The sequence below is a fragment of the Enhydra lutris genome, unplaced genomic scaffold (genome assembly GCF_002288905.1).
Source record: "Enhydra lutris kenyoni isolate GAN:26980312 unplaced genomic scaffold, ASM228890v2 scaffoldscaffold12, whole genome shotgun sequence".
Taxonomy (NCBI): Eukaryota; Metazoa; Chordata; class Mammalia; order Carnivora; family Mustelidae; genus Enhydra; species Enhydra lutris.
In genome coordinates, this window is record NW_019154096.1 from 15,010,404 (window position 1) to 15,022,417 (window position 12,014).

Below are 12,014 nucleotides of genomic sequence, written 5' to 3' on the forward strand. Positions count from 1 at the left end.
TGAGCTGCGTGGAGGTGGCAGAACAAGGTGAGGTTCAGCTAAGTGAGTGGTGGGCTCCTAGTTCTTCTACTCATTTTACTCATTCTACTCATTCGTCGTAGTCCCACTTGGCTGAGAAGCCCTGAATCAGGCTGACCTTTGTGTCGAGCATCCTCTTGGTGCCTTGGCCACCCACTCCTCTTCAAAGGTGTGCGGGATGGGGCCGTACACATAGTGCTTCTCCCAAATCAGAATGAGAGCGGCGAAGCTGATGAAGAACATGCCCCCAACTGTCTTCCACTCATTCGTGTTCCTCTTCATTTCAGTAAAGCTCTTGTTGAACTTGATGCAGTACCATTCAACTTTTTCATCAATGGAGAGGCCACTCTAGGGATCCTTCTGCTTCTCTTTCAAGACCTCTTCTCCTTCTGGCTGGCAGAGAGGTTCTTGACGTAGGCCACATAGGGCAGAGAGTAGTCACGCCAGTCAACGTAATTCAGAAGAGCATAGTTTTCACTCTTCATGATGTCTCCATGTGCTCCAACACACACTGAGGTGGAAATTGTTCACTTGCCAATTAGGCTAAATACTCTGGTAGCCAAAATTCTGCCATTGCCACCTGCCATTGCCCACTGCGACCGCCGTGACCACCCTCTGTGCCCTAGTCTGGGTTTTTTAGATGAGGAAAAGTTTGGTAAGTGTGGTATGTCCCTGTGAAAGATCCTCCAGGAAATCAGAGAGCTTCCAGGGGAGTCAGTGCCGGGGTTGGAGCTCAAACGCAGCTGTGAGTGTCAGCAGTGTCTCATTACCAGCATCATGAGCTCACCTGGAAAGTTGCTGCAGTTTCTGGAGACCTCCTCACAGGCAGCCATCAATCCATAGCTTCTCTCAAAGGTTGGTACCCGAGCAGCAAGCTTTTGAAAATTCTTCCTGAGATTTTTCATTCACATTCACTGTGTTCCAAGAGATGAGAGAAAGTGGGAGACTGCTCATGATTTCATTCTCACCAGAGGTTTTTCTTTGGCCACTAGTTAGAAGAGAGAGTCAGAATCTTACAGAGAAAGAGAAAGAAAGGCTAAATGCTTTCAGTAGCTCTCCTACCTTCTCAGAGTAGGTCTAAGCTCATCCACCAGGTCGTATTTTTGTTTTTGTTTTTGTTTTTTCAGGACATGCTGGCTGCATTCAGTAAGTGCTAAGTCATAGGAAAAACAACATGTAATACCCTCAACATGTAATAGTCAAAGAAACACTATGCCACTGGTATTATCATTGGGCTCTCACCTCAAGAGCCCAGATTCCCTGATTCATCAAGACACTAGGATGGTGATAAATAAGCCAAGTCTTTGCATTTGGTAGCCCTTTTTTTCTTGTGGAGGACACAATCAAAGCTAGAAACAATTATGTGGAAATAAATACACTTGAGAGATAGTTTCAGTTAATGATAAATGCTATAAACATGTGATTTATAATGTGTTGAATAGAATAGGATTTAGGGGAGACTTTCGGGTTGATGGCTAGAGAAAGTTCTCTGAAGAAGTAACTTTTGAGTAGTGAGACCGGAATGAGAAGAAGGAGTCAATTATGTGAAGATCCACTGAAGAAGGAAGAACAGATGTCAGAAAGGGTGAACTTGATGTATTCAAGAGACATGAAGAAGGTCCTTGCACTGACCTAGGGGAAGAGAGTAGGTAGGGCCAGGCCATGAGAGACCTTGTAAGCCAGGCAGAAACTTTGTATTTTTTCTTAATTGCAGTGGAGGATTTTCAACAGGCAAATTACATAATTAGACTCATGCCCTTTATCTGTGTCGTCCAATATAGTAGCCACTAGTCTTATGTGGTTATTCAAATTTAAATCAATTAAAATGAACTAAAATTTAGTTCCCAAGTTACACCAGACACATTTCAAATAGCTACATGTGGTTACTGGCAGCTGTATTGGAAGTGTAGGCATAGAATGCTTCCACTGGAAGTGTAGGCATAGAACATTGCCATCATTGCAAAAAGTTACTGTTCTAGAGAGAGTGGAAGCAGTTAGAGGCTACCGCTAATTCAAGTTAAAGACATTGATATCTTAGACAAGGGGTTGTAATAGCTGAGATAGTGAGCAGCGTTGTACTTGGGGTAGAGTTGGAAGGTAAAGTCCATAGGACTTCCCAAAGAATTGTTTATGAGGGAATGAATGGAAGAGATGATTTAGCTATATTTGCAGGTCTACTTTGGCAGAGTTAGGAGGATTAGAAATATTTACATGTGGAAGAAATAGATCTCTGTTGGCTCAATGGAATAGAACTCAACCTTCAGGGGCGCCTGGGTGGCTCAATGGGTTAAGCCTCTGCCTTCGGCTCAGGTCATGATCCCAGGGTCCTGGGATCGAGCCCCACGTCAGGCTCTCTGCTCAGCGGGGAGCCTGCTTCCCTTCCTCTCTCTGCCTGCCTCTCTGTCTACTTGTGATCTCTATCAAATAAATAAATAAAATCTTTAAAAAAAAAAAAAAGAACTCATCCTTCAACTGGGAGAGAGCAAGAACTTTTAAAAATCATGGAGATACATGCATGACCAAAAATATGGTTGCAGATATTGGTGAGGAACTAGTATATTTAGAAAGTTGTGGATACTTGGGATTGACAGGTCAGTGGGGTCTATCACTAAAGTAGTAGAACTCATTCTCAGGGAATTTTGATCACTGTTGATGGATGTCCTACAAATCTCATTTCTGATTTCAAAGAGATCATCTTTTTCAAGTCTTCTCCAAAACAAAACAACAAAACAAAACAACTAGTTTTTTTTTTTTTGCCATTAAAAAAAATTACTTACTTTTCTCTAAAGTTCAACCTGATGCTACAGATACTAAAGGTCATTAACAAGAAATATTTGGGGGGTGCCTGGGTGGCTCAGTTGGTTAAGAGTCTGCCTTCATGATCATGATCCCAGGGTCCTGGGATCCAGCCCCCTGTTGGGCTTCCTGCACAGTGGGGAGTCTACTTCTCTCTCTGGCCCCTCCCCTCCCCAGCTTGTGCTTTCTCTCTCTCTCTCAAATAAATAAATAAAATCATAAAATAAAAAAGAAATACTAGGGCACTGGGTGCCTGATTATGCGCTTTGCTGGGAAATTAGTAAATTAAAAACCATAGGAGCAGATATTCCACTGTGGTTCCTATTCCTATTCATAAAAGGATTTATTTGTGGAGAATAGGCCTTCACTGGAGAAGGATTTACAAGGTCAAATCTGAAATGCTCAGTTGACTCCTTAAGGACTCTGTGATACCAGACAAATTATTTACCATCTTTGAGCCTTCATTTCCTCACCTATGAAATGAGATTAGAAATCTCTGCTCCCTTTTATAAATATTATGAGATTAAAATTAGATGAAGAAGTGATAACACCATTTGACATTTATTCAATACTTATTATGTGTCAGGTAGGTACTGTGTTAAGCCGTGTGATGAAGCTGTGACAGACACTGTGCTAAACTTAGTAGCTTAAAACAACCCTTTTATTTACTCAGGATTCTGTGAGTCAACAATTTGGGATGGACTTCGCTGAATGGTTTTTCTGCTTTTCACGCCTGTGGTTATGCATGTGGCTGTAAATTAATCTGGAAGCTCTGATAGCCTAACTTGTCCTCTCTCCTATGTCTGGCAATTGGTGGTAGCTGTTAGCTGCTTGGTATAAGGGCCCACCACTAGGACAGCTTGTTTCTCCTTCACTGACCTCTTATCCTCTAGTAGCCAGGCCAGGCTTCTTCATCTGGAGGCTCCAGGGCAGAATTTCAAGAAGTAAGAGCAGAAGCTGCAAGGATCATTGGATTCTAGGCTTAGAAATGCCACATATCACTTCCATGACATTCTATCTATCAAAGCAAATTACAGGTAGACCCAGATCCAAGGGTATGGTGATAAACTGTATACTTTTATGGGGGGAGAGGAAAAATCATGGTGCAAATGGGAAGGCATGGTCATCTCTGTGAACAATCTACTGTGCTTGTCAACATACAACCTCATCTAATCTGCACAGCAATACTGCTCTCCTCATTGGACAGATGAGGAAATAAGCACAATGAAGTTGAATAACTTGCTCAAAGTCACATAGTCAGTCAGTGCCTAAGCTGGGATACGAACCCAGGCAGCCTGACTCTGGAGGCCATGCTCTTTTATTAAGTTCTTACAGTGGAATTCATACTATGATAGAGACTACTTGTATTTCCTTTGTCCAGTTCCTTCCTTCTGGGGCACAGGATAGACTACACTTCCCACCCCTTATAGTTTGTGAGGTCACATGACCGGTTCTGGGCCAATGGAGGCATTTAAGAGCAGTTATAAAGTCTTCATTCTCCTTTATCCTTTACCTCTATGACTCTAGAAACCAAGGATTGATTGAAGTGGTGGAACTGTAAGAAGTAGATCCAATTGCTGAGTTATGATTCAAAAGGAAGCTGCCAAATCTGCAGCAGAAAAGAAAATTGCATGTGTTAGGCCACTGAGTTTTTGAGATTTATTATTGTAGTGAAGCCAATTCTCTCCTGATTAATACAAGCCTCACTGTATTTTCTACTTGTAAAGCAAAGCCATAATCTTATAAAAATTTCAATTAAAAAGGAAAGAATAAAGAAAAATTTAAAAATCATTCCAAGTTCTACAACCCAGGGTCAACAATTCTCCATCTCCTTGTGAATATCATGAAAGATAATTCTCTATGTATAAGAATATATGCACAATTTATATAAATAGGTTCTTTTGTCATCAAACAATGTAATTTCAGAGTTGTTGTTGGTCAAATTAATAGCAACCTATGTAGGAAGCTCTTTAAAACGTATAACATACAAGAGGAAGGTTTTGAGAATTCACAGTATAGGGGTTAAGAGTGTGGGTTCTACATCTTGAGTGCTTGACTTCAAATCCTCACCCCATCACTGACTTTGAGAAATTTACTTACTCTTTCTATGCCTCAATTTCTTCACCTGTAAAAGGGGGGATAATAATAGTACTTATTATACAATGATTTGTACATTTCATCTAGATGTGCAAAGAAAATGTAGTTTCTTTACTTCCTGTAAGAGATCTTTCTCATAACCCACTGCTAGATAGCAGAGGGCTGTTCTGAGGGGGTGGAAGAAACCACGTTACTGTCTTCTGGTTTTGAAAGACTTCCAAGGAAGTATTTAGCCAGTCAAAAATCCATCTTCATAATGGAGCTATTGCCCCCTTACCCTATATTTTCCCCAAAGGAGGTATAAAGAAAACCTGTCTTCCTCTTACAATTCTCTTTTCCTCTCAGGTTGCTGCCTCACTCACAACACCTCTGACACAGCTGTGTGGGAGTTTTCCTTCACCAAGCAGTTCTCTGCAACATCTCCTGGATGTCCTATAATTTAACTAGTTGAAACACTATCCACCTGGAGGTAGAATCAGATCTTACAGGTTAAGAACTCAACCCTGCAACTGTCCCGACACTACTCACACACCACTCGAAAGCCCAGGTTGTCACCTGTACTTGACCCCCACTCTCTAAACCAGAAGTTCTCACAACCCCCTCCTTGGGTTCAATTAATTTGCTAGAGTGGCTCACAGAACTCAGGAAAACAGTTTACTTCCTGGTTATCAGTTTATTATAAAAAGATATGATAAAAGATGCAGATGGACATCCAGATGAAGGAGAGGCATGTGTAGGACAAGGTGTGTGGGAAGGAGCATGGCATTTCCATGCCCTCTGGCCAGCCACTCTTCTAGGACCTCTATGTGCTCTTCACACCCCATGCTTTTGGGATTTTTATGGAGGCTTCCCCAGGTGAGGAATGATTGATCATTAACTCCATTTTCAGCCCTTCTCCCCTATCTGGAGAAAGTGGGGTGGGACACAAAATTCTAAGCTTCTTATCATGGTTTGGTCTTTTTGGTGACTAACTACCCATTCAAGAGCCCATCAAGAGTCACCTCATTAGAACAAAAAACATTCATCTAGAAAATTCCAAGGGATTTAGGAGCCCTGTGTTAGGTATGGGGTCAAAGACCAAATGTTAGAACAAAAGATACTCCTAGTGCTCTTTTTTTTTTTTTTTAAGATTTTATTTATTTATTTGAGAGAGAGTGAGAGAGCATGAGTAGAGGGAAGGAGCAGAAGGGGAAGCAGGCTCTGTGCTGAGCTGGGAGTCAGATCCAGGACTCGATCCCAGGATCCTGGAATCATGACTTGAGCCAAAGGCAGACGCTTAACCAACTAAGCTACCCAGGTATCCCATCTTTCTGGATTATTTGCACACCAGGCACACACTGTAGGGAACAAGGAGCACTGTCTTTTCTTCTACATTCACTCAACCCACCCATCTGAACACTTTGCCAGAGGTTGGCAGAGTCCTTTGCGTAGAGGTCTCATTCTAATATTCTAGTTGGGGAGTGTGTCAAAAATTTCGTTTGATTTTGTTTTTTTAGTCAAACCTATATAATAATCTTTTGCTCCCAGACCAGTCAGTTCACATGGCAGATAATTTACTTTGCCTCCCCACACTTACCCATGATTTCCAGGTACTGAGCAGAACAGGCTTTCTCCTTCCTCCTCTTTTCTATGGGGACTGCATTTATGCCACTCAACCTCTTTGCTCAACTTGAATGGCAGAAAGGTAAATTTTTTTTTAAAGATTTTATTTATGTGACACAGAGAGAGAGATCACAAGTAGGCAGAAAGGCAGGCAGAGAGAGATGGGGAAGCAGGCTTCCCGATGAGCAGAGAGCCCGATGTGGGGCTCAATCCCAGGACCCCGAGATCATGACCTGAGCTGAAGGCAAAGGCTTAACCCACTGAGCCACCCATGCACCCCAGAAAGGTAATCTTTACACTCATGGCTCTTGGTATGACAGTGATAAGTCAATCGGGAGCTAGAGTTAACTGTGACTAGAAATACATTTATTTAATAATCTCAAATACTCTACCATTAGAGTGTTATCATCATCATATCATCGTCATATAGGAAGTGCTAATTTCTCCTTCAGTGCCCTTCCACTCAAGGCTTTACATTGCCCACCAGATTTTGGAATTTGTAGTGGTTTTGCCTGTTAGACGGTCGGAAGGCAGTCCACCTGCTGTCTGCTTCGAATGCAGAAATGAGCATCGTACCATATGGGATCCTTAACGCCCACCCACACGGCCCAAGACACAAGCAGCAGATCCTTTGGCAACTGTAAGCCAGACACCGCTGGGGTGGCTGCTATGCTTGGGAATGACAGATTTAAAAAATCTTCTTAATTACATTTTTATCCCACAGCTATAAATTAATTTTTGGTCTTTTTGTTGTCTGTAAACCAACCCGGGTTGCATACATAGCCTACAAATGACCAAGGTATGTTTACATTAGTGGCAGCTGCATCATCAGCACTCTCCACCAGCAATGCTTGTCTCACGCGGATTGAATCAAAAGCCTGTCTAGAGGTGAGGTCGGGGGCTGTCCCAGGACCTCTCCCACTAAGTGTCAAAGCCCCAAATATCACACTTTGGCATTTGTTTCTTTGAGTGAAGACATGGTTTTTGTATGTTTCTATCAGTGGATTTACCAGACCATCTAAGAACCCGAGGGTTCTGGATAAATCTTACTTTTAACAAGCCCTCTAGGTAATTAATGGGATTAAATTGAATTGTAGTTCTTTCTTGGTGACTGCATATTATTTAAAAACAAAAACTAAACCTGTTACTCATTTGCTTCCTCTTTAAGGTTCAATCATCCCAAGTGAGTCCAATTAAGGAGGCCTCATGGGTATCTCTTTAAGCTGTGGCCAGAAAGAGCCAACGAGAATCTATGGCATCTTTGAGCTCTTTTCTGTGACTTCATTTTATCTGAAGTTTTGCCAGAATAAAAAATTAAGACCTGTTCCTTGGGGGCAGAGTTACAGAACTACAACGCGACTCTTGGTTTTCATGCGAGACAACAAGGCCACCTTGCTCATCCATGTATTCAAGCACCACAGGTGGGAGTGTGTGGGAGTCAAAGCCGGAAGTTGCCCCTCCTCCTCACCCTCTCAGCCCTGGGGAGATGTGTGCAGTTGGTGTGATCCCCATTGCTGGGCTTCCTGAACCTTCCTTCTCCCAGAGACTTGCTGAAAGCAGCCTCCAGGTGCAAGTTCCCAGAAGAGATTTTTCTGCTTTCTTTTGAGTTGGTGAGTACTGCCCTGAGAAGTAGAGTTAGATTACCTCCTCTACCCCCAAGTTTTTTCTCTCTGTGTGTTTAAAGTTAGCTACTCTTTCTCTCAAGTGCTCTTTGTTCAGTGGTTTGTTTTTTGTTTTTTGTTTTTGTTTTTTGGTTAATGTGCTAGGAGAGATTAAAACGGTGAGTGGAAAAAAATGTCAAGCTGCACTTTCAATAACTAAGTATCATTTGGGGCAGCTAGGAGGGCCTATTGCCTGCAGTTTCTTTAAAGTAGGGTTTTCTAGGGCCATGTGGGTGGCTCAGTTGGTGAAGCATCTACTTTCAGCTCAAGTCATGATCAAGTCCCGCATAAGGCTTCCTGCTCAGCCGGGAGTTGGCGTCTCCCTCTACCCTTCCTCTCTGCTTGTGAACTCTCTCTCACTCTCTCTCTCAAATAAATAAATAAAATCTTACAAGAAAAAACACAAAGTAGGGTTTTCTAGTCTCATAATACTGAGCTAAGTCTTGGGGTCATCAGAAAAGGGGAGTGTTTACGCATGACGGTGTACTATGCACGCTGGGTGGGGGCGTTGCAGGGCTGTAGACTGGTGCAGGCCAGAGGAAGAAGCAAGGGCTGCGCAGATCTTGGAAATGATAGGCTCTGTAAAGTGCAAAGTGCCATCTCGTTTAGGATCTTCCCACCTCCTCAGCTTTGTCATCTTGCATTTCATTTCTTTATGCGATCTTTGAAAACTCACCATAATTTTTGTTATATAAATTATATTTATTAGTTTAATTATTTACTATTTATTTGTCTGCCTTCTCTTGTTCACCTCTGAAAATGTATGTTCCCAGAGGGCAAGGACATTTATGCATCACTGAATTTCTAATGCCTAATAAGTACTCAGTAAAAATTTGTTGAATGAATGAAGAGTTGAATGTACTAAGTATTTCACATATATTACCTTCAATACTCTTGTAGAATAATTATAGAATAATTTTTGATTAAAATTGTCTTTTTCTAATTTTTTTTTTTTTTTTTTTTTGTTATATATACTTAACAACAAAATCCTATGGGTGAATTGTAGAAATCCAAGAGTTTAGAGTCTGGCATTTGGAATATATAATCATATATTATTATATAATCATCACAGAACCTGCTGTGTGCTTTAATGAAAACTACATACTCTGATAAACAAGCAAGGAGTTGAAAATAGTCTATCAAGTTTGCATGCAAGCTATTTTAGGGCTGCTCAGCTTTGCAGTCTGACCACAACTGTTTAAATGTGTCAGTCATTTCAGTCTTCATTGTCCTAAGTCTAACCCAGAGCTGCGGCTCATTCTTGGCAGAATTCCAGAGTTAAAGATTGTTCCAGAGTCCTCTTCAAGGGCCACATAGCCCATCTCAGCCTGTTACTGCTTCCTAAGGAAGCACCCTTTAGATTCACAGTTTGAATACTTAAGGACAGATTCACACCTTGGAGCAGGGAAGGTAGATGCGTCAAGTATCAGAAAAATCTGGGATATTTTTGAACGGTATTCGTTCATAAATATTGACCTTTGTTTGTTGTGACTCTGTAAAACCTCTCAAATGAAATCTCTAGGTTTTGCCTCCTCTGACTCTTACCTTCTGTTCCTTACAGCTTTGTCTTTCACCAGGTATACCTGTTTTTTTGGTGGAGTATAAAATTACAGATTTGCATCTTTGTTTTAATGCCTTTAATACCAGCCTTTACTGGTAGGATAGCATGTCCATGCAAGATTACATTCTTCTCTGTAAGTTACAGTGTCTAAAACAGGGGAAAGAACTATAAATAGTATATATTAATAGTGCTAACTTTCAAAAGATTTAGAAACAGAAAAATTACACACTTGGAAGCTTTCATTTTCTCTCCTTTCTTAAGTCTTACTTATTCCTTCTGAAATCCAGATTTTAACTTATATGATATGCACTAAAGTAACATGTAATACCTATTATATAAGAAAAAGAGAAATAAGATGATAGTACCAAAGACAGGATCTCCTGCATGTTAAGTGAAATGTCCATACACATGCACCCACACTTGGCTGGTAGAGTGACTTGGAATAATTCTTTTGAGAATGGATTTTATATAATACACAGCAAGAGCTGTTCATAGATTTTTGACCCAATAATCCCACTTTCCATGGGAAAAATGAAAATGTCTAGCAACTTGATAAGATGAATTATGAATATCATGTAAATTATATATCTGTTGGAAAGAATAGAATTAAAATTATATTTCTGTTTACAGTTCCATTGTATTACTTATATAGCTATTAAATTACATTTATGAAGACCAGGCATGGAGAAAAGCTTTTATTTTTTAATATAAGTGACAAAGCAGACAATTAAATCACTGGGATTCCACATAAGGAAAAAATAGAGATACATCCAATGCAGCTCTTTATTCCTCACTAGGGCTGTGGCTGGAGTGGCTTTGGTGCTAGTCTCTCTGAGCCATCCAGCTCCATCCTTGTTGCCACGGGGACACCTGATGTCGCCACTGCCATGACTGAGCAGAGGACACTTTGTGGTACCCTCAAGGGCCACAATGGCTGGTTGACGCGGATTCTCGCCCCTCCCCAGTTCCTGGACATGATACCATCTGCCTCTCGAGAGAAGACCATCATCATGTAGAAGCTGACCAGGGAGGAGACTAACTAGGGCATCCACAGCGGGCTTCCCAGGGTCATCTCCTCGGATGGCCAGTTTGCCCTCTCAGACTCTTGTGGTGGAACCCTTCGACTTTGGGATCTACAATGGGTACCACCACACACAGATTTGTAGGCCATACCAAGGATGTGCTTAGTGGGGCCTTAACCTCTGATAACCCCGCAAATTGTCTCTGGCTCCGTAGACAAAACCATTGAGCGGTAGAATACTCTGGGTGTATGCAAATGTACCATCCAGGATGAGAGCCATTCGAAGTGGGTGACTTGTGTCTGCTTCTCATCCGGTAGCAGCGACCCTATCACTGCCTGCTATGGCTGGGACAAGTAGGTCAATATATGGAACGAGGCAAATTACAAGCTGAAGACTAATCTCTTCAGCTGCGCAGGGTACCTGGACATTGTGACTGTGTCTCCGGATGGATCCCTCTGCTTCTGGAGGCACAGGGAGCCAAACCATGCTGTGGGACCTCAGGAAAGGCAAGCATCTTTATACTCCAGGTGGTGGGGATATCATCAGTGTCCTGGGCTTCAGTCCTAACAGACATGGGCTGTGTGTGGCCACGGGCCCCAGCATCAAGATCTGGGACTCAGAAGGCAAGATCACTGCAGACGAACTGAAGCAGGAAGTTATCAGTACCAGCAGCAAGGCAGAAACACCCCAATGTACCTCTCTGGCCTGGTCTGCTGATGGCTAGGCTCTGTTTGCCAGCTACAGGGACCTCATAGAGCCAGTGACCATCGGTATGTGCTAAAAATCTATGGCAGAGCTTTAGGGGAATAAAAAAAAAGGTTTTCTGACTTTTAAAATAAAAAAAAAATACATTAGGTGCAAACTGGAAGGAAATACTTATTTTAGAAAGGTAGAATTAGGAGCGCCTGGGTGGCTCAGTTGGTTAAGCATCTGCCTTCAGCTCGGGTCATGATCCCTGGGTCTTGGGATCAAGTCTCTCATTGGGCTCCTTGTTCAGTGGACAGTTTGCATCTCCCTCTCCCTCTGTCCCCACTCCCTCTCCCCTGCTTGTGCCTGTGCTCGTGCTCAGGTATGCTCTCTCTCTCAAATGAATAAATAAAAAATATTTTTAAAAAAGAAAGGTAGAATTCAATGTGGTTTCTCTCTCTCTTTTCTTTTTTTTTTTTTTAAAGTCCCCCCCCCACTTGTAATAAAATGTAAAAAAAAAATCTAAAAAGATCCTAGAAGGTCATATAATTTCTGGGAAATGACTACACA

At 41.8% G+C, this 12,014-nt stretch overlaps 1 long non-coding RNA gene and 2 pseudogenes across 1 annotated transcript in view; 2 read left to right on the forward strand and 1 right to left on the reverse strand.

The window, feature by feature from the left end:
- Positions 1-88: 88 nt before the first annotated feature.
- On the reverse strand, positions 89-605 carry LOC111144978 (annotated as a pseudogene).
- Positions 606-7,957: 7,352 nt separating this feature from the next.
- The window catches only part of LOC111144689, a 62,145-nt gene continuing 58,088 nt past the window's right edge, over positions 7,958-12,014 (forward strand). Inside the window, exon 1 of the long non-coding RNA XR_002640421.1 lies at positions 7,958-8,123. This is a non-coding gene — a long non-coding RNA (uncharacterized LOC111144689). The remainder of the gene's footprint in view (positions 8,124-12,014) is intronic.
- LOC111144688 lies at positions 10,601-11,555 on the forward strand (annotated as a pseudogene).